Source organism: Sus scrofa, chromosome X (genome assembly GCF_054392235.1).
Source record: "Sus scrofa isolate SSC_HxYL_T2T_F1_AM1 chromosome X, Sscrofa_HxYL_maternal_Yorkshire_Landrace_v2.0, whole genome shotgun sequence".
Taxonomy (NCBI): domain Eukaryota; kingdom Metazoa; phylum Chordata; class Mammalia; order Artiodactyla; family Suidae; genus Sus; species Sus scrofa.
This window is the reverse complement of record NC_139401.1, coordinates 102,755,036-102,769,672: the sequence shown is the minus strand read 5'-3', so window position 1 is coordinate 102,769,672 and position 14,637 is coordinate 102,755,036. Positions and strand designations below refer to the sequence as shown.

Below are 14,637 nucleotides of genomic sequence, written 5' to 3'. Positions count from 1 at the left end.
GTTGCCCTTTAGATTATTACAGCATGTTAAAAGCTGATCACAGTTGATGTACAGCAGCTTGCCTGAGTCTCTGCAACATGCCTCAAATGCAAAAATCCTTGGTGATGGACGATTGTGGGTAAAAACATACATGCATCGGATTTCTTCTCTGATAGCTTCCAGACCCCATTTTAGTGGGTTTGGCTCTCAAGGCAAACTCCATTCCACAGCACAGGAGTAGCACTCAGTCATTCCCCCACACTTGGCCTCCATTCAGCAGGCGGGGCGACTAGCCGCTTACATCCTCTCCCTCCTCAGGGAGAAGGGGAGTTAGAGATCTCCTTGGTGAGTACTGAGTTGCCATCTGTGCCTAGGGTTTTATGGGGGGTGGAAACAAACCACTCTGCTTTCTGTTAACTTAATTGTGATAAATCTCTGAAGAGACTCTCTGGTTGGATGACCTCAGAGAGAGAGAGAGAGAGAGGAGTGAAGAGATACAGAGAGATGAAGAAAAAGAAAACAGAGGAGAAGGAGGAGGATGGAGGAGAAAGAGAAAGGGAGGAAAGAGGATGCATTGCCTTTGCCGCGCACCACTTTCCCGTGTGTGCTTTGTACTTGGAATGGTTAATACCCACGTGCGTCCTACATCCCACAAAGCTATTTCCTTCCCAATGACTAGTAGTAACAATCCAACCCAAAAGTGACCCCTGATTTATTCATGAGGAAAGGATAGAGTTGTTTCTTTCCTTCCTACCCGGGTTTTTTTTTTTTTTTTTTTTTTTTTTTTTGCTTTTTAGGGCCTCACTTGTGGCATATGGAGGGTCCCGGGCAAGAGGTGAATCGGAGATACAGCTGCTGGCCTGCGCCACAGCCACAGCCATGCCGGACCCTTGACCCACTGAGCAAGGCCAGGAATCGAACCCACAACCTCATGGTTCCTAGTCAGATTCATTTCCGCTGTGCCACGACGGGAACGCCATACCTGTATTTTAAGTACAGTGTTTTGTTTTGTTTTTTTAAACCATTCTAGTCAATGTTCCAGTATCTTACCCCTCCCTACAAATGACTGCTATTTGCTGCTCCACAAGTAAGCTGTGCTCTCATCCAAGGCAGAGCCTTCATGGACCAGCTGAGGATCATTGACCCTTACCTTAGCCAGGCTGTAGCTACCACACAGAACACATCAGCCTTCATCACCACCGAGTCTCTTGCTCTTGCCAATTTCTTGACGTCTATCTCCAGGAGAGGAAGGTGAGTGATATGTTTTTCAGCTTTTGGCACAAAAAGAAAAGGTAAAGTAAAAAAAGAGAGAGAGAGAGAGGAACAGGAGAAGAGAAAAAGAAAAGAAAAACAAAGGAAAGGAAAAAAATACAACTCCTGCAACAGTTGTCCAGAGGCTCCCCTCCTAGCTCACGTGGCTTTCCCTGCTTCTCTGCTCAGGAAGTCATTAAACAAGTGGTGTTTTTTGAACCACAGCCTTTAAATTCCCTACTGTGGGGTCAGAAAAGTACATGATAGGATGGAAAGAGGACAGGTGGTAAAATCAGGTAACTCTTGGTTCTTCTTCAAGGACCTGGCAGTGTCTGACCTACGGTGCCAAAGCACCCTTTCTTAAGAAGTTTGTATCCAAGTATCCCGTAGCATTGCCAAAACTCTTGGGCTGAATATAGTTTTCTATCATCATCATTATAGTTTTCTACCCATTATTATCAGATGCCAGTAATATCTCAGCGGGAACCCACATTTCTCAAAGGTCTTTGGCTATGAGGGAAACATTCCAACTGAGGCAAAGTATGTTGCTTTACACGCATTTGTCCACATACGACGGGATAAACAATCCGAACCTAACAAAAGGGATACAAGAAAAGGTCTCTACTCCCTCTTCTATAGCAAACCTCAGTCGCTCATCCAAAAGTAACTGCAGAACCACTGCTAAGTATTCATTGTCTCATAGGTAAACTTTGGTGGAGAGGAGGTTGGTCCTGGTTGCTCCTGGTTTGCACAGAGTGCTGAGGTAGAGGGTCCTCGGTAGTTTAGGGTGGGAGGCATCAGGCCTTGGGCTCTCAGGGGGTTAATAGCTCTGAAAACAGGTGAGATGAGAGGATGGGAAACATCGCCTGCTTTATAGTCTTGCCTCCTTGAGGGCGTGACTCAGATCAAGGAATGGAAATGTCCAATCAAAGGAAAAGCTGAGGTCCAGTAAAGGATGGGCTTTGTCCAAGGTCACACACACACACACACACACACACACACACACACACACACACACTCAGAACCCTTTAGAAGCAGAGCTGGAATGTTAGCCCCTAGGCCTTCAGCTTCCCAGATTGGTGATCCTAATTCCCTAGCACCTCCACCGGTGGAACAAATCAGGCTACAGTCGATCTCTGTTTCTGGCATCTTCCACTGCTACTCTATTTCCTGTGCCTGGACTGCGAGCCTTACAGATCTCTTGGGTCCTTCAAAGAGAGGCTTTTTCTCTCCTTTTTTTTTTTTTTTTTTTTTTAAAGTGGAGCCATGACAGCGTTTGGGGGACTAGAGAGGCAGTTTTAAAACCTTAAACTGATCTGAAACACCTGAGATGATTGCTAAACACATCAAAATTTCCCAGCTGTTACTGAGTCTCAGTGAACTCTCTTTTGAGAAAGGTATATCACTCCATGGATATTTTTGTGTTTACGTAAAGATTTTCCTTTTAATGCAGCCTCAAATCTGGATGGCAAACCCTGTCTTCTTTTTTTTTTCTTACTATAGTGCTTATGTTTGACTTTAACATTCATACACATTTCCTGGCAAAAATGAATATTATAGAAGAACATTAGGAACAAACAATATAAATCAACAGATGTTCTCAAAACCTTTTGCCAACTGTCAAAGAAATACCCCTTCTCGACACAAGAGGGAGCTTTTAGCTAAAATGAAAATAAAGGCCGTTTCATGAAGCTTCTACCAGCTTTGTTTTTCTTTCAGTAAGACATTTGAATTTGTTATCTTTGAAAACACATTAGTTGACTGATCATGGATTCATATGATGATAAAGCTGACAGGCTTCTGAACCATTATGACCTCTTTTGAACAGTTGGTATTGTTGCCTCTTCTTCCTCTTCCTCCTCCTCTTCTTTTTTTTTTTTTTTTTCTTTTTAGGACAGTGCCTATGGCATATGCAGGTTCCCAGGCTAGGGGTCCAATCAGAGCTGCAGCTGTCGGCCTATGCCACAGTCACACCAGATGCAAGCCGCATCTGCGACCTACACCACAGCTCAGGGCAATGCCGGATCTTTAACCCACTGAGCAAGGCCAAGGATCGAACCCGAGTCCTCATGGGTACTATTTGGGTTCATTATCACTGAGACACAGAGGGAACTCTGCCTATTCTTTTCCTCAAAGATTCTCCTTCCTTGGTTCCTGAGACACAACTCTGTCCCCAGTTCTGCTCATAACTTGGCTATTTCTTTGTCTCTCTTCTACTCTTCAGTGAGGGTGCTTTCTTTATCCCCCAGCCCTCTTGGCTTCTTATTCTGAAACATAGGCCCACTTTCCTTGACCGACCTCATCCATTCCTATGGATTCAATTCCCATTATGTGCTGATGAATAAGTCACCATGCATATCTCCCGCTATGAGGTCTATGCTGAGGTCCAGATCTGCCTATTCACTTACTTACTGTACAAGCTCAAGAGCACAAAAGCTGCCAGAGGAAGATCAGTAGGCCTGACTCAAGGAGTAGTACATTTGAAGACTATGGAACAGCTTGGTTAGGGGGTCTCTGAGTTTTCAGGATAGACAGGGGATCACCTTGGATGACCATATAAACTGTGATATGTTTGAAACAGAAGAAACAACAAAACAATAGCATCAACAAAATGCCTCTAAATACTAGAGCATAAGAAAAAGTATCACTTAAAGCTGGGTTGTCCACTACAGCAGTCACTAGTCACAGATGGCTGTTGAGCCCCTGAATGGTGGCTGGTTTGAACTGAGATCCAGAGTATATGTGATATACATAGCAGATTTATAAGAATGCAAAGTAGCTCATTAATTTTTTATATTGATTCTAGAACGGCTCCTGGATCCTGTGACATATTTAATAAATGTTAGCTTCTACTATTACTGGACAATCAATTCTGGTCATCCCAAATTTCTTGATGTCACCAAAACCAACCAGGCACTTTGATGCCTCTCTACCTCTGTGAATGCTGTTTCACCTCCCTGGAATCCCTTAAGTTCTTCACATATTAAGCTCTTACATTTTGAGACCTGGCTTAAATGTCACCCACTATTTGAAGGCTTCCTCATTACCAGGAGTCATTTTCTCCTCTGTGGTACATATTGCTGTCATTGCACAAATTGTAGTAAGTTACATTTGTAGTGTAATTTATGTGTGCGTTTCCTCCATTAGACTCCTAAACTCAACAGAGATAGGGACTTATTTGCTTTCTCTCGGCTCCTCCAGAGTCTAGCACATTTTCTACATAATAGACATTCAATAAATGTTTCTGAAACTGAAAATTGAATTAGCTAATCAAACCATCTGTCTTTACAGATAAAGAAACTGAGGCTCAAGGAAGCGATGGGACTTTTTGGATGAAATTACACTTTGGATCCCAGTGAACTGGGAGACCTTTCCTTTTGCCCCTGAAAAGAAGCAAGATAGTATGAGAAAAAGAATCTATCTATCTATCTATGTATATGTATACACACACACATATACATGACTGGTTTACTATGCTGTACAGCAGAAATTGACACACCATTGTAAATCAACTATAGTCTAATAAAATAAAATTTGAAAAAAAAGAAAAAAGAGAATAGGCAAAAGTGACCTCAGAATACAAGTGCAGCAAGAATAACTTAGATTAACCCAGATCCTTCAGTTTCTCTACCTTGTAAGAAAATATCATGAGAGATGCTGAATTAAACATATAACATCTTTCAAAACTGCCACTAGTTTCTGACCTCAGGATGTTGGTTAAGAATTTCATTTTTATTTATCCCTCTTTAGATGGCTGGTCAGCAGGATCTGCAAGTGATTGAAGAGTGTAGGGTCCAATATTGATGTGCTGAAAGTCAAATGGCCTAGATGCTAATCCTCATTCTGCTGCTAATGCCTAGGTTAAGTTACTTAAACTTTCAGCAAATATTTTTCACATCCATCACAATGAGGGTATTGGATCAGATGCTCTCTAAAGTCTAAAAACTCCCCTGTGATTGTGACAGGATACTTCATAGACAATGAGACTCTTATTTTTAGAGCTTCCTAGAGAAAGCAGACATTTTCTTTTGTAATGTATTTAGTTTTCTTAAGTTTCTGGGGTCAGCACATGATTATAGAAATACTTCAGATTGGAATACTGTGTGTAGATTACAAATTACTTTCACATGCAGCATTTCAGTTTGTAAAACCTCTGTGAGGAAAATAGGCTGGTCGTTACACCAATTCCACAGATAATCATCCTGCTGCTGCTCATGGTAAGAGCTAATAGTTTATTGAGTGGGCTATGTGTTGTTCTTAGAACTCTGCATATACTACCATATTAAGTTTTGCTACATGAGGATTCTAAAGCTCCATAAAATTAAGTGACCAAAGTCGGTAATGACAGAATCAGGACTTGAATCCAAATTGACTTTAAATTCTATATTTCATACCAATTTCTCATCTTCCTGCATTATACAGGTCCACTTGTTTTTTTTACACCATTAAAATAAATGAGTAAAGATCATTTTTATGAGAGCCCTTCACAATTAGAAGCTACTGCTCTTTCTCCTTTTAACTTTCTCTTTTCTTCTGAATGAATTACACTTCTGGTCACGGAGCTGGAACTGGCTCACATGATTTCTTGAGAGCAAATTCTGTGCACCTCTACCTGACTCCCCATTCAGTGACATCACACTGGTGGCTTAATGTCGCAGTTGGAGATCTTTACACCATGAAAATATGTAGATGCTACAAATAGATACCACTTTTCCCCCTGGAGAGCCTGTTGTTAGAAGTTGCCAGTGCAGGTCTTGTTCTGGATGAAAAACACATGTCTCAACCTTGTTCTGGGTGGGTTCCATTGGGTAAAGTGATCATTTATATTTGAATAAACATAGCAGTGTAGACCATAGCATCTTTCTTAGTCTGGAAAAAGAGAGGAGTTGTTCTTCCTTTGAGATACCTTTGCTCTACTTCCAGGCATACCTAGACTTGAAGAGAGCTGATAGAGCCAAGTGCCAATTTACTGCCCTGAATTATTACTCTTCTCCTCTCTATTGAATTTCCAAAACTGCCAAGGTGGAGGCTCTGGGCCATTATGGAACTGGCAAAGATATTTAGATAACCTGCTTTAAGAAACTTAAATTGGTTAGAATGTCACAGCCAGTGGATGATAGTACTTGGGTTTCTTGATGACCAGTTCCTAACTCTTATCTCTCATTACTGTCATTATATAAGGCATGATTTTCTACCATATGCAGTGATTTTCAGTCAGTGATATATGAACAAAACTTATATTTTTATAAATAATCACTCTGAGGCTGTTGACTTGATGTTAAAACTGTTCAGTCATCAGAGTCTCTGCATGTCCAGCTGTTGTACATGCTCACATTTAAGGATAAATCTGTTGGAGTTGGCATCATCTCTGTAATCCTTTTGAGGGCAGGGATGATGAGAGTTCTGATCTAAGAGCATACAGCACTGACCACATAAGTACCTTATGAAGTCCAGCTGAATAAGTTATGGTCATTTTTGAGAACTGGACTTCACATTCCACCTCCAAATTAGTCTAGACCTACTCCGGGGAAACCCAAAGCCCTGGACCCACAAGGTAGCCTCAGTTCCAAAATTTCTGTCTGGCTCTAAGTCCTTACACCAGGAGATGTGCCCTACTTTTTTTCATGTGTGTCTTTTTAGAGCCTCACCTGTAGCATATAGAGGCTGCCAGGCTAGGGTTTGAATTGGAGCTGTAGCCACTGGCCTATGCCACAGCCACAGCAATGTCAGATCTGAGCCACATCTGTGACCTACACCACAGCTCACAGCAATGCCAGATCCTTAACCCACTGAGCAAGGTCAGGGATCAAACCTGTGTCCTCATGGATGCAGATTCGTTTCCACTGAGACATGATGGGAACTCCTGTGCCCTACATTTTGGTTCATGAAAAAAGCATCACTGCATACCCTAGAAATGGGACTATTTTGCTAAAAGAGGAGTAAACAATTCAACATTATGTATTCATTTCATTATTTGCGGGAGCTATGGTAAAACCAGAGGAAAGTTGTTTGATCTCAGGTCTCTTCTCAACAGCCCCCTCTGAGGAGCTGTGTCTATGGACAGTTTCTCAGGACCTGAATGTCTGGGCGCATGTGTGTCCTGTGGAGAGGGCCACATGTTGCACACAGCAGAGGCAGCATCCATGAGGCCCCTCACTCCAAACCCCACCCTCTATTGCCATTGCTATAGCCCTTGAGCAGGTTTCCCTCAGAGCCTTCTCTGGCCCCAGGACTCTGAGGAAGAGATGAAACAACTTAGCCTCTGGAACTCAGAGAAGCCTGAGCTGGAGTGTCTGTGAAGACTAGTTGAGGAAAATATCAGGGGCTGGCTCAGAATGTAATTGATTGAAAGAGAACTGAGCAGAATCCCCCTCTCTGTGAATTTCTGCAAGGGCAGGGGCATGAAGACAGAACATTCAGGAAGAAACAAACAATGGGGTGGAAGGTCAGATGTGTTTAGGTGAAGAATAGCTGAACTAAATCCCCTCCCCTGAGTGTTTCTCTGAAGGTGGAGGAATGAGGGCAGAACTTTCTGGAAAAGAGCTATGTGATAAAAGGCAGAGCCTGTCAGAGACTGTTTCCTGATAGGGAGACTGGTTATCAAATATGGTCATAACTCTTAAGGTTCTAAATAGACAGTGGCCCAGCTCCTTTTTCTTTTCTTTTCTTTTTTCTTTTTTTTTTTTTTTTTTGGTCTTTTTGTCTTTTTAGGGCCACACCCACGGCTTATGGAGTTCCCAGGCCAGGGGTCCAATTGGAGCTGTAGCCACTGGCCTGCACCACAACCATAGCAACATGGGATCCAAGCCGAGACTTCGACCTACACCACAGCTCGTGGGAACATGGGATCCTTAACCCACTGAGCAAGGCCAGGGATCGAACCTGCATCCTCATGGATGCTATTTGAGTTCACTAACTGCTGAGTCACTACAGGAACTTCACAGCTCCTTTTTATGTGGATTTTCTTTCCTATATCAAAGCTGGCATTCTTTGGGGCTTTCTGATTGTAAGCTACACGATGGGACCATCTTCTTTGTACTATCTTGCTCTCCTTTTGCGTGACCTTTCTCTCTTTTTATATTTTACTTTTTATTTAAAAAAAATTTTTAATAGTTATTTCCCCAATGCAATTTTTTTTTATTTTACTGTACAGCATGGTGAACCAATTACACAAACATGTACACATTCTATTTTCACACATTATCATGCTCCATCATAAGTGGCTAGACATAGTTCCCAGTGCTACACACAGTGCTACTTTATATTTTAAAATATGGACTCTGTACATCCAATCCCAAGGCTAGAATGTGTCAGCCTAGATACTTCTTAAACCAGATAATCAAGTAATTTAGAGATGGCAAGTCCAAGTATCTTGTATTCTTACAGGGTGGAGAGGTGAAATAGAGTGCTAAATAGAGTAGAAGAGTAAGAATGGTACAAAGGAGTTCCCATTGTGGCTCAGTGGGTTAAGGAACTAACATTGTCTCCATGAGGGTATGGGTTCAATCCCTGGCCTCATTCAGTGGGTTAAGGACCTGGTGTTGCTGTATGCTGTGTCATAGGCCACAGTGGCAACTCTGATTCAACCCCTTGCCCAGGAACTTCCATATGCCACAGGTGAGGCCATAAAAAGAAAAGAAAAAAAATGGTGCAAGAAAATAGCAAGGCTAGAGGTTGAAACTGAACAAAGAAATAGACAAAACCTCAAAGCCCCGGGTAGGTGCTTATTTGAAGGAGGGGAAAAACCATCACTACCAAAATCAATCCAAATGATGTTGGATTCTGTATGAATTACAGGCATGCTTCATTTTATTGCACTTCAGCAGATGTTGCATTTTTCAGAATTGAATGTTTGTGTCAACTCTGCATCAAACAGGTCTATAGGCACCATTTTCCCAACAGCATTGCTCATTTTGTGCCTCTATATCAGACTTTGGTAATTCTCAAACTTTATTTCAAACTTTTTCCTGTTTATTATACTTGTTATGCTTATCTGTGATCAGTGATCTTTGATGTTACTCTTGTCATTGTTTTGGGGCACCATGAACCATGCTCATACAAAATGGCAAATCTAATTGATGAATATTATATATATTCTGACTGCTCCATTAATTGGTCATTCCTGCATCTCTCTCCCTCTCCTTGGACCTCCCTATTACTTGAGGCTCTAGATAAGTCTGAGACACAACAATATTGAAAGCCAGTTAACAACCCTGCAACGACCTCTGTGTATTCAAGTGAAAGTAAGAGTTGCACATCTATCATTTTACATCGAAAGCTGAAAAATGATTAAGCTTAATGAGCAAGGCATGTCAAAAACCAAGCTATGCCAAAAGCTAAGCCTCTTGTGCCAAACAGCCAAGTCATGAATGCAAAGAACAGTTCTTGAAGGAAATTAAAAGGGCTATTATAGTGAACACATGAATGATAAGAAAGTGAAACAGACTTATTGCTGATACAGAGAAAGCTTTGGTGATCTGAATAGAGGATCAAACCAGCCACAACATTCCCTTAAGCTAAAGCCTAATCCAGAGCAAGGTCCTAACTCTTTTCAATTCTATGAAGGCTGAGAGAGATAGGGAAGGTAGCAGAGGTTGGTTTATGAAGCTTAGGGAAAGAAGACATCTCCACAGTATGAAAGTGCACGGTAAAATAGCAAGTGTTTATATAAAAACGGTGGCAGTTATCCAGAAGACCTAGATAAGATAATTCATGGAGGTAGCTATGCTAAAGAACAGGTTTTTTAATATAGATTAAACATTCTTCTATTGGAAGAAGTTGCCATCTAGAATTTTCATGGCTAGAGAGGAGAAGTGAACGCCTGGATTCAAAGCTTCAAAGATAGGCTAACTCTCTTATTAGGGGCTAATGCAGCTGGTGATCTTAAGGTGAAGCCAATGCTCATTTACTATTCAAAAAATTTTAGGGCTCTTCAAAATTATACTAAATCCACTCTGCCTGTGTTTTATAAATGAGAGAGCAAAGCCTGGACAACAGCAATCGGTTTATAGCATCGTTTATTGAACATTTTGAGCCCACCGTTGAGACTTCCTGCTCAGAAAAAAAGATGCCTTTCAAAATAGTATTGCTTATTGACAATACATCTGGTCACCTAAGAGCTCTCACAGAGATGTTCAATGAGATTAATGTTGTTTTCATGCCTGGTAACACAGGATTCTACTGCTCATGGATCAAGGAGTCATTTCAACTTTCAAGTCTTATTATTTAAGAAATCTATTTTATAAGGCTATTGCTGCCATAGATCATGATTCTTCTGATGGATCTGGGCAAAGTAAATTGAAAAACCTTCTGGAAAGAGTTCACCCTTCTAGATGCCATGAGGAACATTCATGATTCAAGGAAAGAGGTCAAAACATCAACATTAATAGGAGTTTGTGTAAAGTTGATTCCAACACACACAGATGACTTGCAGGGGTTCAGGACTTCAGTTTAGGAAAGAACTTCAGATGTGGTGGAAACAGCAAGAGAACTAGAATTAAAGTTGGAGCCTGAAGATGTGATTGATTGGCTACAGTCTCATGATAAAACTTAAATGGATGAGGAGCTGCTTCTTATGGATGAGCAACAGAAGTGGTTCCTTGAGATAGAATCTACTCATTGAAGATGATGTGAAGATTTTTGGAATAATAATAAAGGATTTATAATATTACCTAAACTTGGTTGATAAAGCAGCAGCAGCATTACAAAATATTGACTATTTTTAAATCTTTTATTACTCAATGAATTTATTACATTTATAGTTGTACAATGATCATCACAATCCAATTTTATAGGATTTCCATCCCACAATATTGACTAATTTTGAAAGAAGTTCTACTGTGGGTAAAGTACTATCAAACAGCATTGCATGCTTCAGAGAAATCATTCATGAAGGGAATCAATTAATGCAGCAAACTTCATCGTCTTTCTCTTTTTCTTTTTGTGGATTAAAATATTTTATTCACATGTATCAGAATTTTGTTTAGTTTATTTACAATATTATCTTAGTATCAAGTGTATAACATAGTAATTCAATATTTTTACACATTATATTCCATTGAAAGTTATTATAATTCCTATAATTCCCTGTGCTATATAATATATCCTTGTTGCTTATCTATTTTCTACATAGTAGTTTGTATCGCTTAATCCCATACACCTGGTTTGGGGTTAACACCAGTAACCACTAGCTTGTTCTCTATATCTGTGAGTCTGTTTCTGTTTTGTTACATACATGCATTTATTGTATTTTTTAGATTCTACATAAAAGTGATAATAGAGTATTAGTCATTCTCTGTCTAACATTTTGCTAACCAGAATACTCTCTGTGTATCCATGTTGTTGGAAATGGCAGAATGTCATGCTTTTTATGGCTAATAGTCCACAGTGTATATATACCACATCTTTTTATCCATTCATCTGTTGATGGACACTTAAATTGCTTCCATGCCTTGGCTAGTGTACACAGTACTGCTATGCACATTGGGATGCATTTATCTTTTCAAATTAGAATTTTTTCCAGATATATGCCTGAGAGTAGAATGTCTGATCATGTGGTAGTTCTATTTTTAAGTTTTTGAGGAACCTTCATACTATTTTCCATAGTGGTTGTACCTACTTACATTACCACCTATGGTGTGTAAGTGTTCCTTTTTCTCCACATCTTTGCCAACATTTGTTATTTCCTATATTTTTTTCGTAGATAGCCATTCTGAAACCCATATCTCATTGTGGGTTTGGATTGTATTTCTTTAATGATTAGCAATGTTGAACATCTTTTTTTTTTTACTTTTTAGGACCACACCCATGGCATATGGAGGTTCCCAGGCTAGGGGCCAATGGAGCCGTAGCTGCTGGGCTATGCCACAGCCACAGCAACATGAGATCCGAGCCGCGTCTGTGACCCACACCGCAGCTCACGGCAATGCCAGATCTTTAACCCACTGAGTGAGGCCAGGAATTGAACCTGTGTCCTCACGGATACTAGTCAGTTTTGTTAACTGCTGAGCCACAATGGGAACTCCAAGGTTGAACATCTTTTGATGTGCCTGTTAGCAATTTGTATGTCTTCTTTGGAAAAATGTCTACTTAGCTTTTCTGTCCATTTTTTATTGAGTTGTTTAGTTTTTTGTGATATTGAGTTGTATGAGATATTTATATATTTTGGATATTAACCCTTTGTGGTCATATTGTTTGAAAATATTTTCTCCCACTCTGTAGGTTGTCTTTTCATTTTTGTTGATGGTTTCCTTTGCAGTACAAAATTTTTAAGTTTGACTAGGTCTCATTTGTTTATTTTTGCTTTATTTCTTTTGCCTTGGGATACAGGTCCTGCCCCCCCACTGCAATTTTGCTATGATTTATGTCAAAAGTGTTCTGCTTATATTTCAGGTTTTATATTTAGGTCTTTAATTCATTATAAGTTCATTTTATTTTTTATATTTAATATTTTTGTTTATAAAAGTGATATATGTTGAGTTTATTTTTTATTATTTTTTTTAAATCTTTGCTTTTTATGGCTATACCCGTGGCATATGGAGGTTCCCAGGCTAGGGGTCAAATTGGAGCTATAGCTCTCAGCATATACCACAGCCACATCAATGAGTGTTCTGAGCCACGTCTGTGACCTACACCACAGCTCACAGCAATGCTGGATCCTTAACCCATTAAGCAAGGCCAGGTATTGAACCCACAACCTCATGGTTCCTAGTCAGATTCATTTCTGCTACACCACAATGGGAGTTTAGTTTTGTATGTATGTAAGGCAATGTTCTAATCTTATTTTGTATGTGTAGCTGTCCAGTTTTCCAAGTACTACTTGTTGAAGACACTGTCTTTTTTCCATTGTATATTCTTGCCTCCTTTGTCATAGATTAATTGATCATAGGTACATGGATTTATTTCTGGGCTTTCTATCCTGTTCTATTAATCTGTGTCTGTTTTTTGTGTGTGTGTGCCAATACAATACTATTTTGATTACTGTAGCTTTGTAGTATACTCTGAAGTCAGGGAGTGTGATACTTCCAGGTTTGTTATTTTTTTTCTTAAGATTGCTTTGGCTATTTGGGGTCAATGTTAGAATTGTTTGTTCTAGTTCTGTGAAAAGTATAATGGGTATTTTGATAGGGATGGCTTTATTTTTTATTTTTCATTGAAGTATAATTGATTTACAATATTGTGTTAGCTTCTGGTGTATAGCAAAGTGATTCATATCATTTTTCACATTCTTTTCCATTGTGGTTTATTACAAGATATTAAATATAGTTCCCTGTGCTGTACAGTATAACCTTGTTGTTTATCCATTCTATATATAACAGTTTGCATCTGCTAACTGTAAACCCCCAATCCACTCTTCCAAAAGTCCATTCCACCCCCCTGGCAAGCACAATTCTCTTCCTTATGTCTGTGAGTCTGTTTCTGTTTTGTAGATAGGTTCATTTGTGCCATATTTTAGATTCTATATACAAGTGTTATTACATGGTATTTGTCTTTCTCCTTCACTTAGTGTGATGATCTCTAGGTCCATCCTTGTTGCTCCAAATGGCATTATTTCATTCTTTTTTATGGCTGAGTAATATTCCAGTGTGTGTGTGTGTGTGTGTGTTTGTGTGTGTGTGTGTGTGAGTGAGTGAGTGTGTGTGTACCACATTTTCTTTATCCATTCATCTTTTGATAGAGACTGCTTTAAATGTGTAAATTGCTTTGGGTACTATGGGCATTTTAAGAATATTAACTCTCTAACCAAAAAACATGGGATATCTGTTCATTTCTTTGTATCTTCTTCAAATTCCTTCATCAATATTTAAAAATTTTCGGAGTATAGATCTTTTGCTTCCTTGATTAAGTTTATTCCTAAGTATTTTATTCTTTTTGTTTGATTTTAATGTCTTATTTTAAGAAATGGCCACAGCCACCCCAACCTTCAGAGACAACCACCCTGATCAGTCAGCAACCATAAACATCCAGGCAAGACCCTCTACCAGAAAAAAGATTTTGACTCACTGAAGGCTCAGATGATGGTTAGTATTTCTTAGCAGTAAAGTATTTTTAATTAAGGTATGCACATTTTTTGACATAATGCTACTACACACTTAATAAACTGCAGTAAAGTATAAACATAACTTTTATTTGTATTGGGAAACCAAAAAAATTGTGTGACTAACTTTATTACAATATTTGCTTTGTTGTGGTGGTCTGGAACCAAACCCACAATATCTCCAAGGTAGGCCTGTATTCATGGGTTTTAATTCATAAAAGCAATCCCTTCTCTGAAGAGGGAGAAGAAAAAAGCTGTTCCCTAAATTACACAAAGTCATGTTTGTTTTAGGCTAGAATTTGTGTTGTTTAATCCTGATAAGTAAATGCTTATTTGAAAAAGGAGAACAAATGCTAATACCAAAATTAATT

The 14,637-nt window shown here is 39.5% G+C and overlaps 1 protein-coding gene across 1 annotated transcript in view; it reads left to right on the top strand.

Moving 5' to 3' along the window:
- The first annotated feature begins 243 nt into the window (after positions 1 to 243).
- Positions 244 to 14,637, top strand: part of LHFPL1 (LHFPL tetraspan subfamily member 1) — a 119,489-nt gene continuing 105,095 nt past the window's right edge. Inside the window, exons 1-2 of the mRNA XM_013986344.3 lie at positions 244 to 324; positions 1,093 to 1,230. The gene's annotated coding sequence lies outside the window, so the exon portion shown is untranslated. The remainder of the gene's footprint in view (positions 325 to 1,092; positions 1,231 to 14,637) is intronic.